A 14,107-nucleotide genomic window follows, 5' to 3' on the forward strand; every position below is an offset into this window, starting at 1 on the left:
GGTATTGGGAATCCGCGAGATGCGGGATGCGGAGTGTGGGTAGGTGGAAGTGGATGTGGGATGCAGGATGTGGGATGCAGGATGCGGGAGAAGAGATATGGTATTGGGTATGCGCGGGATGCAGGATGCGGGGTGAGAAGATGGAAGCGGGATGTGGGATGCGGGGTGAGAAGATGGAAGCGGGGTGTGGGATGCGGGATGCGGAGTGTGAGAAGGTTGAAGCGGGATCTGGGATGTGGGATGCGGAGTGTGAGAAGGTGGAAGCGGGATGTGGGATGCGAGAGAAAAGATACGGTATTGGGTATCCCCGGGATCTGGGATGCGGAGTATGAGTAGGTGGAAGCGGGATCCGGGATGCGGGAGAAGAGATACGGTATTGGGTATCCGCGGGATGTGGGATGCGGAGTGTGAGAAGGTAGAAGCGGGATATGGGATGCTGGATGCGGGAGAAGAGATACGGTATTGGGTATCCGCGGGATTGGGAGCGGAATGCGAGAAGGGGGAAGCGGAACAGTGATGGATAAAGAAGACACAGCCGCCACTTACCCTCACTCACCCCCTTCACACATTTATATAGGCCTGCCCCACCACTACCACCACACCCTTCACACATTTATATAGAGCTGCTCCACCACTACCACCACACCCTTCACACATTTATATAGACCTGCTCCACCACTACCACACCCATCACACATTTATATAGACCTGCTCCACCACTACCACGCCCTTCACACATTTATATAGAGCTGCTCCACCACTACCACCACACCCATCACACATTTATATAGACCTGCTCCACCACTACCACAATACCCATCACACATTTATATAGGCCTGTTCCACCACTACCTTCACACATTTATATAGGCCTGTTCCACCACTACCATCACACCCTTCACACATTTATATAGAGCTGCTCCACCACTACCACACACTTCACACATGTATATAGGCCTGCCCAACCACTACCACCACACCCTTCACACATTTATATAGGCCTGCTCCATCACTACCACCACACCCTTCACTAATTTATATAGACCTGCTCCACCACTACCACACCCATCACACATTTATATAGGCCTGCCCCACCACCACCACCACACGCTTCACACATTTATATAGACCTGCTCCACCACCACCACACCCTTCACACATTTATATAGACCTGCCCCACCACTACCACCACATCCTTCACACATTTATATAGACCTGCCCCACCACTACCACACCCTTCACACATTTATATAGGCATGCTCCACCACTACCACACGCTTCACACATTTATATAGGCATGCTCCACCACTACCACACGCTTCACACATTTATATAGAGCTGCTCCACCACTACCACCACACCCTTCACACATTTATATAGACCTGCCCCACCACTACCACCACACCCTTTACACATTTATATAGACCTGCTCCACCACTACCACACCCTTCACACATTTATATAGACCTGCCCCACCACTACCACCACACCCTTCACACATTTATATAGGCATGCTCCACCACTACCACACGCTTCACACATTTATATAGAGCTGCTCCACCACTACCACCACACCCTTCACACATTTATATAGACCTGCCCCACCACTACCACCACACCCTTTACACATTTATATAGACCTGCTCCACCACTACCACACCCTTCACACATTTATATAGACCTGCCCCACCACTACCACCACACCCTTCACACATTTATATAGGCATGCTCCACCACTACCACACCCTTCACACATTTATATAGACCTGCCCCACCACTACCACCACACCCTTCACACATTTATATAGACCTGCCCCACCACTACCACACCCTTCACACATTTATATAGACCTGCCCCACCACTACCACCACCACACCCTTCACACATTTATATAGACCTGCTCCACCACTACCACACCCTTCACACATTTATATAGGCCTGCCCCACCACCACCACCACCACCACCACCACCACACCCTTCACACATTTATATAGGCATGTTCCACCACTACCACACCCTTCACACATTTATATAGGCCTGCCCCACCACCACCACCACCACACCCTTCACACATTTATATAGATCTGCTCCACCACTACCACCACACCCTTCACACATTTATATAGAGCTGCCCCACCACCACCACCACACCCTTCACACATTTATATAGACCTGCCCCACCACCACCACCACACCCTTCACACATTTATATAGGCCTGCCCCACCACCACCACCACACCCTTTACACATTTATATAGACCTGCCCCACCACCACCACCACACCCTTTACACATTTATATAGACCTGCCCCACCACCACCACCACACCCTTCACACATTTATATAGGCCTGCCCCACCACCACTACCACACCCTTCACACATTTATATAGACCTGCCCCACCACCACCACCACACCCTTTACACATTTATATAGACCTGCCCCACCACCACCACCACACTCTTCACACATTTATATAGACCTGCTTCACCACTACCACCACCACACCCTTCACACATTTATATAGGCCTGCTCCACCACTACCACCACACCCTTCACACATTTATATAGACCTGCTTCACCACCACCACCACCACACCCTTCACACATTTATATAGACCTGCCCCACCACCACTACCACACTCTTCACACATTTATATAGACCTGCCCCACCACCACCACCACACCCTTCACACATTTATATAGGCCTGTTCCACCACTACCACACCCTTCACACATTTATATAGACCTGCCCCACCACCACTACCACCACACCCTTCACACATTTATATAGACCTGCCCCACCACCACTACCACCACACCATTCACACATTTATATAGACCTGCCCCACCACCACTACCACCACACCCTTCACACATTTATATAGGCCTGCCCCACCACCACCACCACACCCATCACACATTTATATTGGTAACACTAATGTTTTATTTTGGTACCAATAACACCACAGTTGTGATTCACATATTGTTTTTGTGCTGCTGTCTTTCATATATGTTTATCACTATTACCCTTTTTTTCAATTTTAGGAACATATATTCCATAAAAATATTGTGAGTGGTACCAGAGACCATATAATAGATTATATGGTCTCTGGTGGTATAGGGCATTCGTTCTTCAGTCTTGACATAATTAAGAATGCAGGCAAAGTCATTCTTTATTTTTAACTTTTGGACAGCAAAACGACCATCACCGAGAATAACCACTTTCCCGTCTGATCCCCTCTTGTAACATGAATAAATTAATATTTAAACCCAATTTGGGAAAGCGGTTAATATTTTGGCCAAATATTGAAAACCTTTTGAAGTTTGTTGCCATCAATAATTAATAAGAGGCATCAATATCAAGGTTTTCCCTATGTGAAAGTGCTCAATGGGAGGTGTTTACTTTCTCAAAGCGTGTGTTTGCATTTGGAAAACACAAAGTACCCTCGACCCAGCTATCTATAATTCACATCATCTTGCATGAGTGAGGCACTAGGGCGAAAGTCATTGCAAAACTATAAAGCAGTTATTTGCACAAGTCTCCATTACATTACAATACCCCTGGGCAGGGGGTGATCCCTGGGGTGGGAGGTGATCCCTGGGGTGGGGGATGATCCCTGGGGTGGGGGATGATCCCCGGGGTGGGGGGTGATCCCCGGGGTGGGGGGTGATCCCCGATCCCCGGGGTGAACTGTCAGGCCAGCAGTGCAGAACGCTGCTATAACGTGGATGGGGCAATTGGAACACTCTCTCATACAGTCCTTTCCTAATTGTCGTTGGGAATGCATCCCCATCAGTTTGATGGAATGACGCGCCCCTTCTAATCTTCATCTCGTGTTTCGCAGAAAAAATCAACTGAAATCAGCTTTCTAATGAAATGTGTTTGGTGGAAACCATTCTGATTCATAAGGGAGTAACCTTATACAATTCAATCTGGTTGAAAGTTCGGGAACTCCTGGCCTCAATTTATATTAATCGGGGACATAAAGTGTAGCGGAGGTGCGGTGGTGTCCCCGACGTTGCTGTCAAAACACAGGGTGCAATTTGTTAATATCACAAATAGTTACGTTTGTTATGTTCGGCGATAACAGTCGTACCGAAGGTGTGTGAAATGTGTCAGTGATCCATGCGAGTGATAAATGATATGTGTGAAGGATGCGTCGCTGTGGGCGAGGTATGTGTGAAGGATGCGTCGCTGTGGGAGATGTATGTGTGAAGGATGCGTCGCTGTGGGAGATGTATGTGTGAAGGATGCGTCGCTGTGGGAGATGTATGTTTGAATGATGCGTCGCTGTGGGAGATGTATGTGTGAAGGATGCGTCGCTGTGGGAGATGTATGTGTGAAGGATGCGTCGCTGTGGGAGATGTATGTGTGAAGGATGCGTCGCTGTGGGAGATGTATGTGTGAAGGATGCGTCGCTGTGGGAGATGTATGTGTGAAGGATGCGTCGCTGTGGGAGATGTATGTGTGAAGGATGCGTCGCTGTGGGAGATGTATGTGTGAAGGATGCGTCGCTGTGGGCGAGGTATGTGTGAAGGATGCGTCGCTGTGGGAGATGTATGTGTGAAGGATGCGTCGCTGTGGGAGATGTATGTGTGAAGGATGCGTCGCTGTGGGAGATGTATGTGTGAAGGATGCGTCGCTGTGGGAGATGTATGTGTGAAGGATGCGTCGCTGTGGGCGAGGTATGTGTGAAGGATGCGTCGCTGTGGGAGATGTATGTGTGAAGGATGCGTCGCTGTGGGAGATGTATGTGTGAAGGATGCGTCGCTGTGGGAGACATGTGTGAAGGATGCGTCGCTGTGGGAGATGTGTGCGAAGGACGGGTCGCTGTTGGAAATACATGTGTGTGTGAAGGATGCGTCGATATCGGAGATGTATGTGTGAAGGATGCGTCAAGGTAACTTCCAAGACATGCACGCACGTGTGTGTGAGTGAGTGAGTGAGTGAGTGAGTGAGAGAGAATGTATGTATGAGTGAGTGAGTTGTGTTTTACGCCGCTTTGAACAATATTCCAGTTATATACGACGTGTCAGCTTAATGTCGGAGGAAAGCCTGAAGTCATGTAGGTTTCAGACGTTTACCACTTTGGTGAAACCCACGAGCACGGGTATGGTGCTGACAAACGTGGTGTATGTGATGCGTATGGGTGATCTTTGTGCGATGTGTCTTATATGTGCCATTAGGGGATGGAATGATGACAATAACGGAGGCTGGTACATGTCAGGTACAAATATCAGTGGTAGCTGTGTGTTGATTTGTCTTCTAGTGATAACGGAGGCTGGTAGATATCAGGTATACAAATATCAGTGGTAGCTGTGTGTTGATTTGTCTTCTAGTGATAATGTAACATTAGAAAACACAAAATCATGTGAAGTCCTTGTGAGACATGAAGGTCAACTGTAGAATCAAGAATGGGACAGCGAGGTGGCTGTTGCGTTGTCGGGTTAATTAAAGGACTATGTTCGATTCCGGATGAATAAAATCTGTGTGCTTTGGTCTTTTCGTTCCCGCCTTCAGATGAAGGAAATAGCTTTAGAAGCAGCATAAAAATGGTATTTACTAACATGTAATTGACTTGATTCAGTCATACTTTTAAACACAAATAGATAATATATGTACGATTATGTTGGTTGGTTGGTTGGTTGGTTTGTTGTTTAACGCCGCTCTTAGCAATGTTCAAGCAATATGACGGCCGTCTGTAAATAAAAGAGTCTGGACCAGACAATACGGTGATTGACATCACTAGCATCGATCCACGCAATCGATCAACAAAGTTAGCGAGCTTCACCACCCGATCCCGTTAGTCGCCTCTTGTAACAAGCATAGTCGCCTCTTACAGCAAGAATGGGTTCCTGGAGACCTATTCTACCCAGGATCTTCACGGGTGAATTATGTTTATTAATTTCAGATGAAAAACCACGTGAGAACATACGCAACTCTGTTTGGCGAAAATGGTATTCTGTAGAACCTTGTAAAGGTTGTGGGAACAATAAGGACAGGAAAACATTTAAGAATCCATAAAACAATACAGGTGTGATCAGTTACCTCATGAGAGACCCCAGTAAGGACAGGAGGCCTTCGCCCAGTGGAGAAATGTATAGCTGGGAGGAGTAAACGCACTCAGGAACTGCACGCCTCTCAGTATGATATTAACTTTCTGTGAATGGCATCAGTGCTCTCCTTCAAAGTTGCCTATCCAAAGCCAAACGAGACATCGACTGGAAAAATGAATATATTACAAACTCTTCATTTCCCAATCTTTACTGTCTGCAGCATCCTTTATAAACTATAATTATGACTTAATTAGTAGTAATAACGAAAACACATGACAAGTCATGAAATTAGTTGAATTCAAATAAACAAACGGTGTTAATATTTCAAAGTCTATTGCAAACATTTTATCAAGAATCACATACATATATACAAAATCGTCCCTCTACAATACACTCAAGAATGAATACTTTCTTTCTGGTTGCTTCATATCAGTTACCTCTGACGGATGTTTGCGATTTCGTTAGATTATTTCAAGGCGTAGATCGAGCCCTCGTGTTTACAAGTGTAATGGCGGCTTCAAGGTTTCCAAAATACATTGCTTATTATAGTTTACAAGATGAGCTAGACGTTTTTATAGGGTAACGGTTTAAACACGACAAACAAGTAGTACACCAACGGACTGACAAATGTGCAAGTTTCTTTTTGTCGCATTTAAATTGACAATATATATAAAAAGGGGAAATATGAAAATGCTTCTTTTGAAAATTATTTGAAGTGTATACGTTAGATTGACAATATTTTCCCTCATCCGTTCAATAAGGGATATTAAAATGCCAAAGAGTACCGTCATATAGGTTTCTGTTGTAATTTGTAAGATAAGTACTTCTTAAGCAGAATCACTTTGTTGTAAGGTAGGATAACGCGGGTAGCTGGTGAAAATAGCATCTTTAGGATACATAGTGACCTGCTTCCACGTACGTGTCTGTTTGTGTGTGTGAGTGCGCACGTGCTTGCTTGCGTGCGTGCGTGCGTGCGTGTGTGTGTAAGGGGTCTTTTTATACTACTCCGGACTAATATGAATACCCTACTTAGACACTGTATACTGACCCCCAGCCGATCAGTCCTTGTTTTAACCCCTCAATGCCGAGCGCCCGGCAGGGTAACAACAAGTACCACCCTTGATATGACGCGGCCGGCGATCTTTCCGCTCCTCGGGCAGACGCTCTTTCCGCGCCACCCTACCTCCAGAAAACAATACTGTGAACGAAGACAATTCATCTTTGCATAAAACTGTAAAGTACTAAAAGCGTCTACAGTCCGTCTATCACTCGGTCCAACGCAATACATTCAGCATAAAACATCAATCATACAACGATTATTTCTGTTAAAAGTATCGTATGGTATGACTGCATAAACCAGAGTTTATCTCTTCGGCTCAACAGCAAAGTCATTTGGATCTTCTGTTCAAACTCGCCATTGATTTATCTCAGCAAATCACTGTACCTGTGCAGAACGGTATCCACTTACTACGATTACAAGTCCGGCTTCATAACATCGATAATTCTACCATATTACTTCCCACTTGCCAGCCCTAGGGTTTATTTCTCGAACAATAAAGGTGTGTTTAGTGGAACATCTAAAAGCGCAAAGTACAAGTCTATGGCTGACTTTCAATCGCAAAAATAATGGTGTCGGCCGCGATGCAATTTTCAAAACGATTGACTTTAGATTTGCGGTATTTGTTCACCTGATGGGGTGTTTGTGGGTGCATCTGTGCATAGCATATCTGACAACATTCCCGAACAAGGTAAACACGTTTCAAAAGGTATTGTTAATTGCTTGTTGTATGGGAAATATTGTCGGTTTTAGGTGCGTGACGTTAGGTGCATCTGTGTGTTAGTGTACACACGGCAGTGAAATCATATTGACACAAGATGAGATAAAAATAAGGCAAATAGCGCATTTGAAGCTTGACGTGATGTGTCTAAAAACTTCACTAAAAATCACATAGGTACAATGTCTAAAGACCAGGGCCCACTTGCACAAAGCGATCTTAGCGCTACGACTATTGTAAGCCTATGTTAAAGTATGGGAGTTACGATCATCTTAGCGCTAAGATCGCTTTGTGCAAGTGGGCCCTGTTCTTGTGTTCCCTGCGGTGATATTGCTGGAATACAGAGCGCCGTAAAACCCAACACACTCACTCACTCACTCACGCTCTCGCTCACACTCAAAACATGCAGTATGGCGCCAGATCGTAATTCTATCGTGCCAGCTTCAAGGGCTTCTGAGTGTGTTAAGGTGAGATGAAATCTGGTTTCAGGCCGCGTCTAAGATTATTCAAAGACGTATATAGAATGTACGTCCGTGGATTATTACATTTATATAGCGTGCATGCGCGTGTGTGTGGCTGCTTGTACTAGGCCGGACTAATTTTATAGTGCTAGGCCACAGAGAAACCATGCCGCAGTTTAACATGAATATCCCACCCAGACACAGCACACTGACTCCGAGCCGACCAGTCCTTGTTTTAGCCCCTTTATGCCGAGACCTTTCGCTCTCCGGGCGGGCGCTCTACCACAAGACCAATGTGGCGATCCCACAGTATTAATAACAACACGTACCTTCCTCTAACCTCTTCTGGTTACTCTTCGGGCAGATGTTTAGTTTGTTGTTAAACGCCATACTCAGCAATATTCCAGCTTTATGACGGCACTTCGGGCAGACGCTCTATCCACTAGACCACGGAAAAGGTCTTCATAAAAAGGTCACATACTAGGTGTCACTTGGTTTGTGTGACAATGGTCACTAACTGCCTTATATTTCAAGCTTCGCTAAAGTTTCACAATAATTACGTTTTATCTGCACTCTATGAGGTGGGATTTTTCCCCCGAAACGCGACTGTCAATGTCTTTGCGTTAATGCATTGCCATGTACCGATTCATCAGACATGTGGTAAACAACAGCTGACTGAGTAATGATTTCACGTGTTACACGTGACATCCCATCAGCCAAAACACGTTTTTCACGAGCCAGACGATCGACGGCGATCATGGTTGAGTTCGCTGGCTTCATAAGCGATACTCGGATATGTATTACACTTATCACTAAAACTATATGTGGTAACATATTTTGGAATAAGAATATATTTATTTTACATGTATTATTATATTTTTTAGATTCTTTTCTTTAACATGACATCGTGTTCAGGACAATATATGTGCGTTTTTAAACATTATTTGTCGAGATAGAGATAATACTTATTATTTTTGAGATGGTGATTTGTTGTTAGGTCACTTACCGCAATACATATTCCGGTGGCAGGTGCCTGCGTAACACCTGTATCGAGAAGGTGTGTTGTATGATCGGGAACCGGTTTTGTTGTGTCATGTATAACACTGCCAAGTCAGGTTGCTCGTAACCTGCGCTATCACCAAACAATCCGCAATAAATTAAGCTTAATACCCTGTCATGAACGTGTAATATCTCTTTCAATTTAGAAGTATGTCAACGTACCTTATACTTTTAAGGCTTTGTGTGATTCAGTGTTTTACATGTATCAGTAATGTTTGCTGTCAATGAGTGTTTTACATAAAGCAGTAATGTTTGCTGTCATTCAGTGTTTTACATGTAGCAGTAATGTTTGCTGTCAATGAGTGTTTTACATAAAGCAGTAATGTTTGCTGTCATTCAGTGTTTTACATGTAGCAGTAATGTTTGCTGTCAATGAGTGTTTTACATAAAGCAGTAATGTTTGCTGTCATTCAGTGTTTTACATGTAGCAGTAATGTTTGCTGTCATTCAGTGTTTTACATGTAGCAGTAATGTTTGCTGTCATTCAGTGTTTTACATGTATCAGTAATGATTGCTGTCAATCAGTGTTTTACATGTAGCAGTAATGTTTGCTGTCAATCAGTGTTTTACATGTAGCAGTAATGTTTGCTGTCATTCAGTGTTTTACATGTAGCAGTAATGTTTGCTGTCAATGAGTGTTTTACATAAAGCAGTAATGTTTGCTGTCAATCAGTGTTTTACATGTAGCAGTAATGTTTGCTGTCATTCAGTGATTTACATGTAGCAGTAATGTTTGCTGTCATTCAGTGTTTTACATGTATCAGTAATGATTGCTGTCAATCAGTGTTTTACATGTAGCAGTAATGTTTGCTGTCAATCAGTGTTTTACATGTAGCAGTAATGTTTGCTGTCATTCAGTGTTTTACATGTAGCAGTAATGTTTGCTGTCATTCAGTGTTTTACATGTAGCAGTAATGTTTGCTGTCATTCAGTGTTTTACAAGAAGCAGTAATGTTTGCTGTCATTTAGTGTTTTACAAGAAGCAGTTATGTTTGCTGTCAATCAGTGTTGCTGTCATTCAGTGTTTAACATGTAGCAGTAATGCAGTCATGTACATCACTCGTCCATCCACACTTCCTTACTCCCTGACTCTCCAATCCACTTTTTTACACACTCACTCACCATTCATCACAGTTTCGCTCTCAAGTCGCTCACCCAATCATCCACCCACTTTCTCACCTACCCACTCATCCACCCACTGTCTCACCTACCCACTCATTCACCCACTTTCTCACCTACCCACTCATCCACCCACTATGTCACTCATCCACCCACTTTCTCACCTACCCACTCATCCACCCACTTTCTCACCTACCCACTCATCCACCCACTTCCTCACCTACCCACTCATCCACCCACTTTCTCACCCATCCACCCACTTTCTCACCTACCCACTCATCCACCCACTTTCTCACCTACCCACTCATCCACCCACTTTCTCACCTACCCACTTCCTCACCTACCCACTCATCCACCCACTTTCTCACCAATCCACCCACTTTCTCACCTACCCACTCATCCACCCACTTTCTCACCTACCCACTCATCCACCCACTTTCTCACCTACCCACTCATCCACCCACTTTCTCACCTACCCACCCATCCACCCACTTTCTCACCTACCCACTCATCCACACACTTTCTCACCCATCCACCCACTTTGTCACCTACCCACTCATCCACCCACTTTCTCACCTACCCACTCATCCACCCACTTCCTCACCTACCCACTCATCCACCCACTTTCTCACCCATCCACCCACTTTCTCACCTACCCACTCATCCACCCACTTTCTCACCTACCCACTCATCCACCCACTTTCTCACCTACCCACTTCCTCACCTACCCACTCATCCACCCACTTTCTCACCAATCCACCCACTTTCTCACCTACCCACTCATCCACCCACTTTCTCACCTACCCACTCATCCACACACTTTCTCACCTACCCACTCATCCACCCACTTTCTCACCTACCCACCCATCCACCCACTTTCTCACCTACCCACTCATCCACACACTTTCTCTCCCATCCACCCACTTTGTCACCTACCCACTCATCCACCCACTTTCTCACCTACCCACTCATCCACACACTTTCTCACCCATCCACCCACTTTCTCACCTACCCACTCATCCATCCACTTTCTCACCTACCCACTCATCCACCCACTTTCTCACCTACCCACTCATCCACCCACTTTCTCACCTACCCACTCATCCACCCACTTTCTCACTCATCCACCCACTTTCTCCTCACCTACCCACTCATCCACCCACTTTCTCACCTACCCACTCATCCACCCACTTTCTCACCCATCCACCCACTTTCTCACCCATCCACCCACTTTCTCACCTACCCACTCAACCACCCACTTTCTCACCTACCCACTTTCTCACCTACCCACTCATCCACACACTTTCTCACTCATCCACCCACGTCCTCACCTACTCACCCAACTATCCAGTTTCTCGCGCATTCATCTATCCATCCACAGTGACTTTCTCACCTACTCGCCCTTTCATCCATCTTCTCACGCATCCATCCACTTTCTCATCCATCCATCACAGCCTCCGAGGTCTAGTGGAAGAGCGTGTTCCCGGAGAAAGGAAGGTCTGGGGTTCGGTCCCCGGACGCGTCACACCAAAGGAAGTTAAAAGGTGGTACTTGTGGTAGCCTGTCTTGCGCTCGGCATTAAGGGGCTAAATGAAGGACTGGTCGGCTCGGACATTATACTGTGTCTGAGTGGGGTATTCATGTCAAACTGCAGCATGGTATCTCAGTGGGCTAGCACTATAAATCTGCATCTGCCCGGATTAGTACAAGCACCCCCCCCCCACACACACGTGCATGCACGTCGCTATATAAGCGCTATAATCTTGGACACGCCCTTAAACCCCGTTTCACCTCACCTCACACCCGTCCATCCACTTTCTCACGCACCCATCCATCTATCCATTTTCTCACGCACCCATCAATCCATCCACTTTCTCACGAGACCCGTGAAGATCCGGGGTAGAATAGGTCTTCAGCAACCCATGCTTGCCGTAAAAGGTGACTATGCTTGTCGTAAAAGGCGACTAACGGGATTGGGTGGTCAGGCTCGCTGACTTGGTTGATGCATGTCATCGATCCCAACTGCGTGGATCGATGCTCATGATATTAATCACTGGATTGTCTGGTCCAGACTCGATTATTTACAGACCGCCGTCATATAGCTGGAATATTGCTGAGTGCGGCTTTAAACAACAAACCAAACCAACTTTCTCACGCATCCATCCTTCCATCCACTTTCTCACGCACCCATCCATCCACTTTCGCACCCACGTACACATTCATTGACTTTCTCACCTACTCACTCATCCACAAACGTTAAACTGTGGCATGATATCTCAGTGGACTAGTAGTGGACTATCATAGTCCGGACTAGTACCACGTACGCACGCACGCACGCACGCACGCCTCTGTTAGTGCGATAATATTGAACGCGACGTTGAACCCCATTTCACCTCACCTCTTCCATACCTAGAACCCCCGGGGGCACAGTCGAAGGGGACATTGTATACTTGGTGTAGTGAAAAGGAACCACTATTCTATTGCAATGCGGGGCGGCCGGGTAGCCTAGTGGTTAAAGCGTTCGCTCGTCACGCCGAAGACCCGGGTTCGATTCCCGACATGGGTACAATGTGTGAAGCCCATTTCTGGTGTCCCCCGCCGTGATGTTGCTGGAATATTGCTTAAAGCGGCGTAAAACCAAACTCACTCACTCACTCTATTGCAATGCATATAATTATACAACTCAAAAAAAGTTACAGAGCACACGTTTCCTTTTATGTTTTTTTCACTTCTTTTGAGTAGTATACATTAAAATCGAGTATTTATAACTCAGCGGTGTCAAAGTAAAGATGCTATTTCTAACATTTCCCCCCTAAAATGGATAAAAACTGATGGGAGTCATTTATTGTTATCAATACGTCCTATCAAGACCACCCATACTCAAACCTGTCTCAAAAGTATTTTTTCTTTCTTCCTTCAAGAAGAAAAAGAAGAAGAAAAGGTTTAAAATTGCTAAATCTCTGCCCTCGCTCAACCCTGCGAGTGTAAAGATTCCTGTTAGATCAGGGATGATAAAATGATAAAACCATAACACATAAAACGATTTCGACGAACATGTAATACGTTGTGCCTAACAAACACATGTATACATATCCCAAAGTCTCAAATACAGAAATTAAGCAAATTTAGGACGTATTTTATATGTCGTGAGCGTCACAATCTCCGCCTGATCGCACGTGCATGTGTAGAAACACGTGCAGCACGAGCCAAGGGCGCGTCTATCTCCCCCAGAGACGTCGTATGATTTATAATTGTACCAATCATATCTGATATTCATTCCTGGGTGTCTGTTATGTCTCGCAAGGGACGAGCACTACAGCTATCGGGGAACATATCCTTCAAAGGGACTTCTATATTCATTTCTCAAGTAACGTCATTAGCTCTACAATTAAATAATCGTTGCCTCAAGGCTTTGAACACGACGACCTTAGGGAGTAATCTACATATAATTCACAATTGAATAATGTTATAATTCCATTTTAAATGTATCTTTCACATCAGAATTTATAATTCAAAATAATGTAGAGGTAAATTTGATAATAAAGTTAAACAGTGCTAACTACCAAGAATATTATTTCATTACTCTACCCATCAGAGATGAAATTTTGATTCTGAGTTGACCTGGTTGATCAC

Source organism: Haliotis cracherodii, unplaced genomic scaffold (genome assembly GCF_022045235.1).
Source record: "Haliotis cracherodii isolate W230 unplaced genomic scaffold, xgHalCrac1.p SCAF_15, whole genome shotgun sequence".
NCBI classification, from domain to species: domain Eukaryota; kingdom Metazoa; phylum Mollusca; class Gastropoda; order Lepetellida; family Haliotidae; genus Haliotis; species Haliotis cracherodii.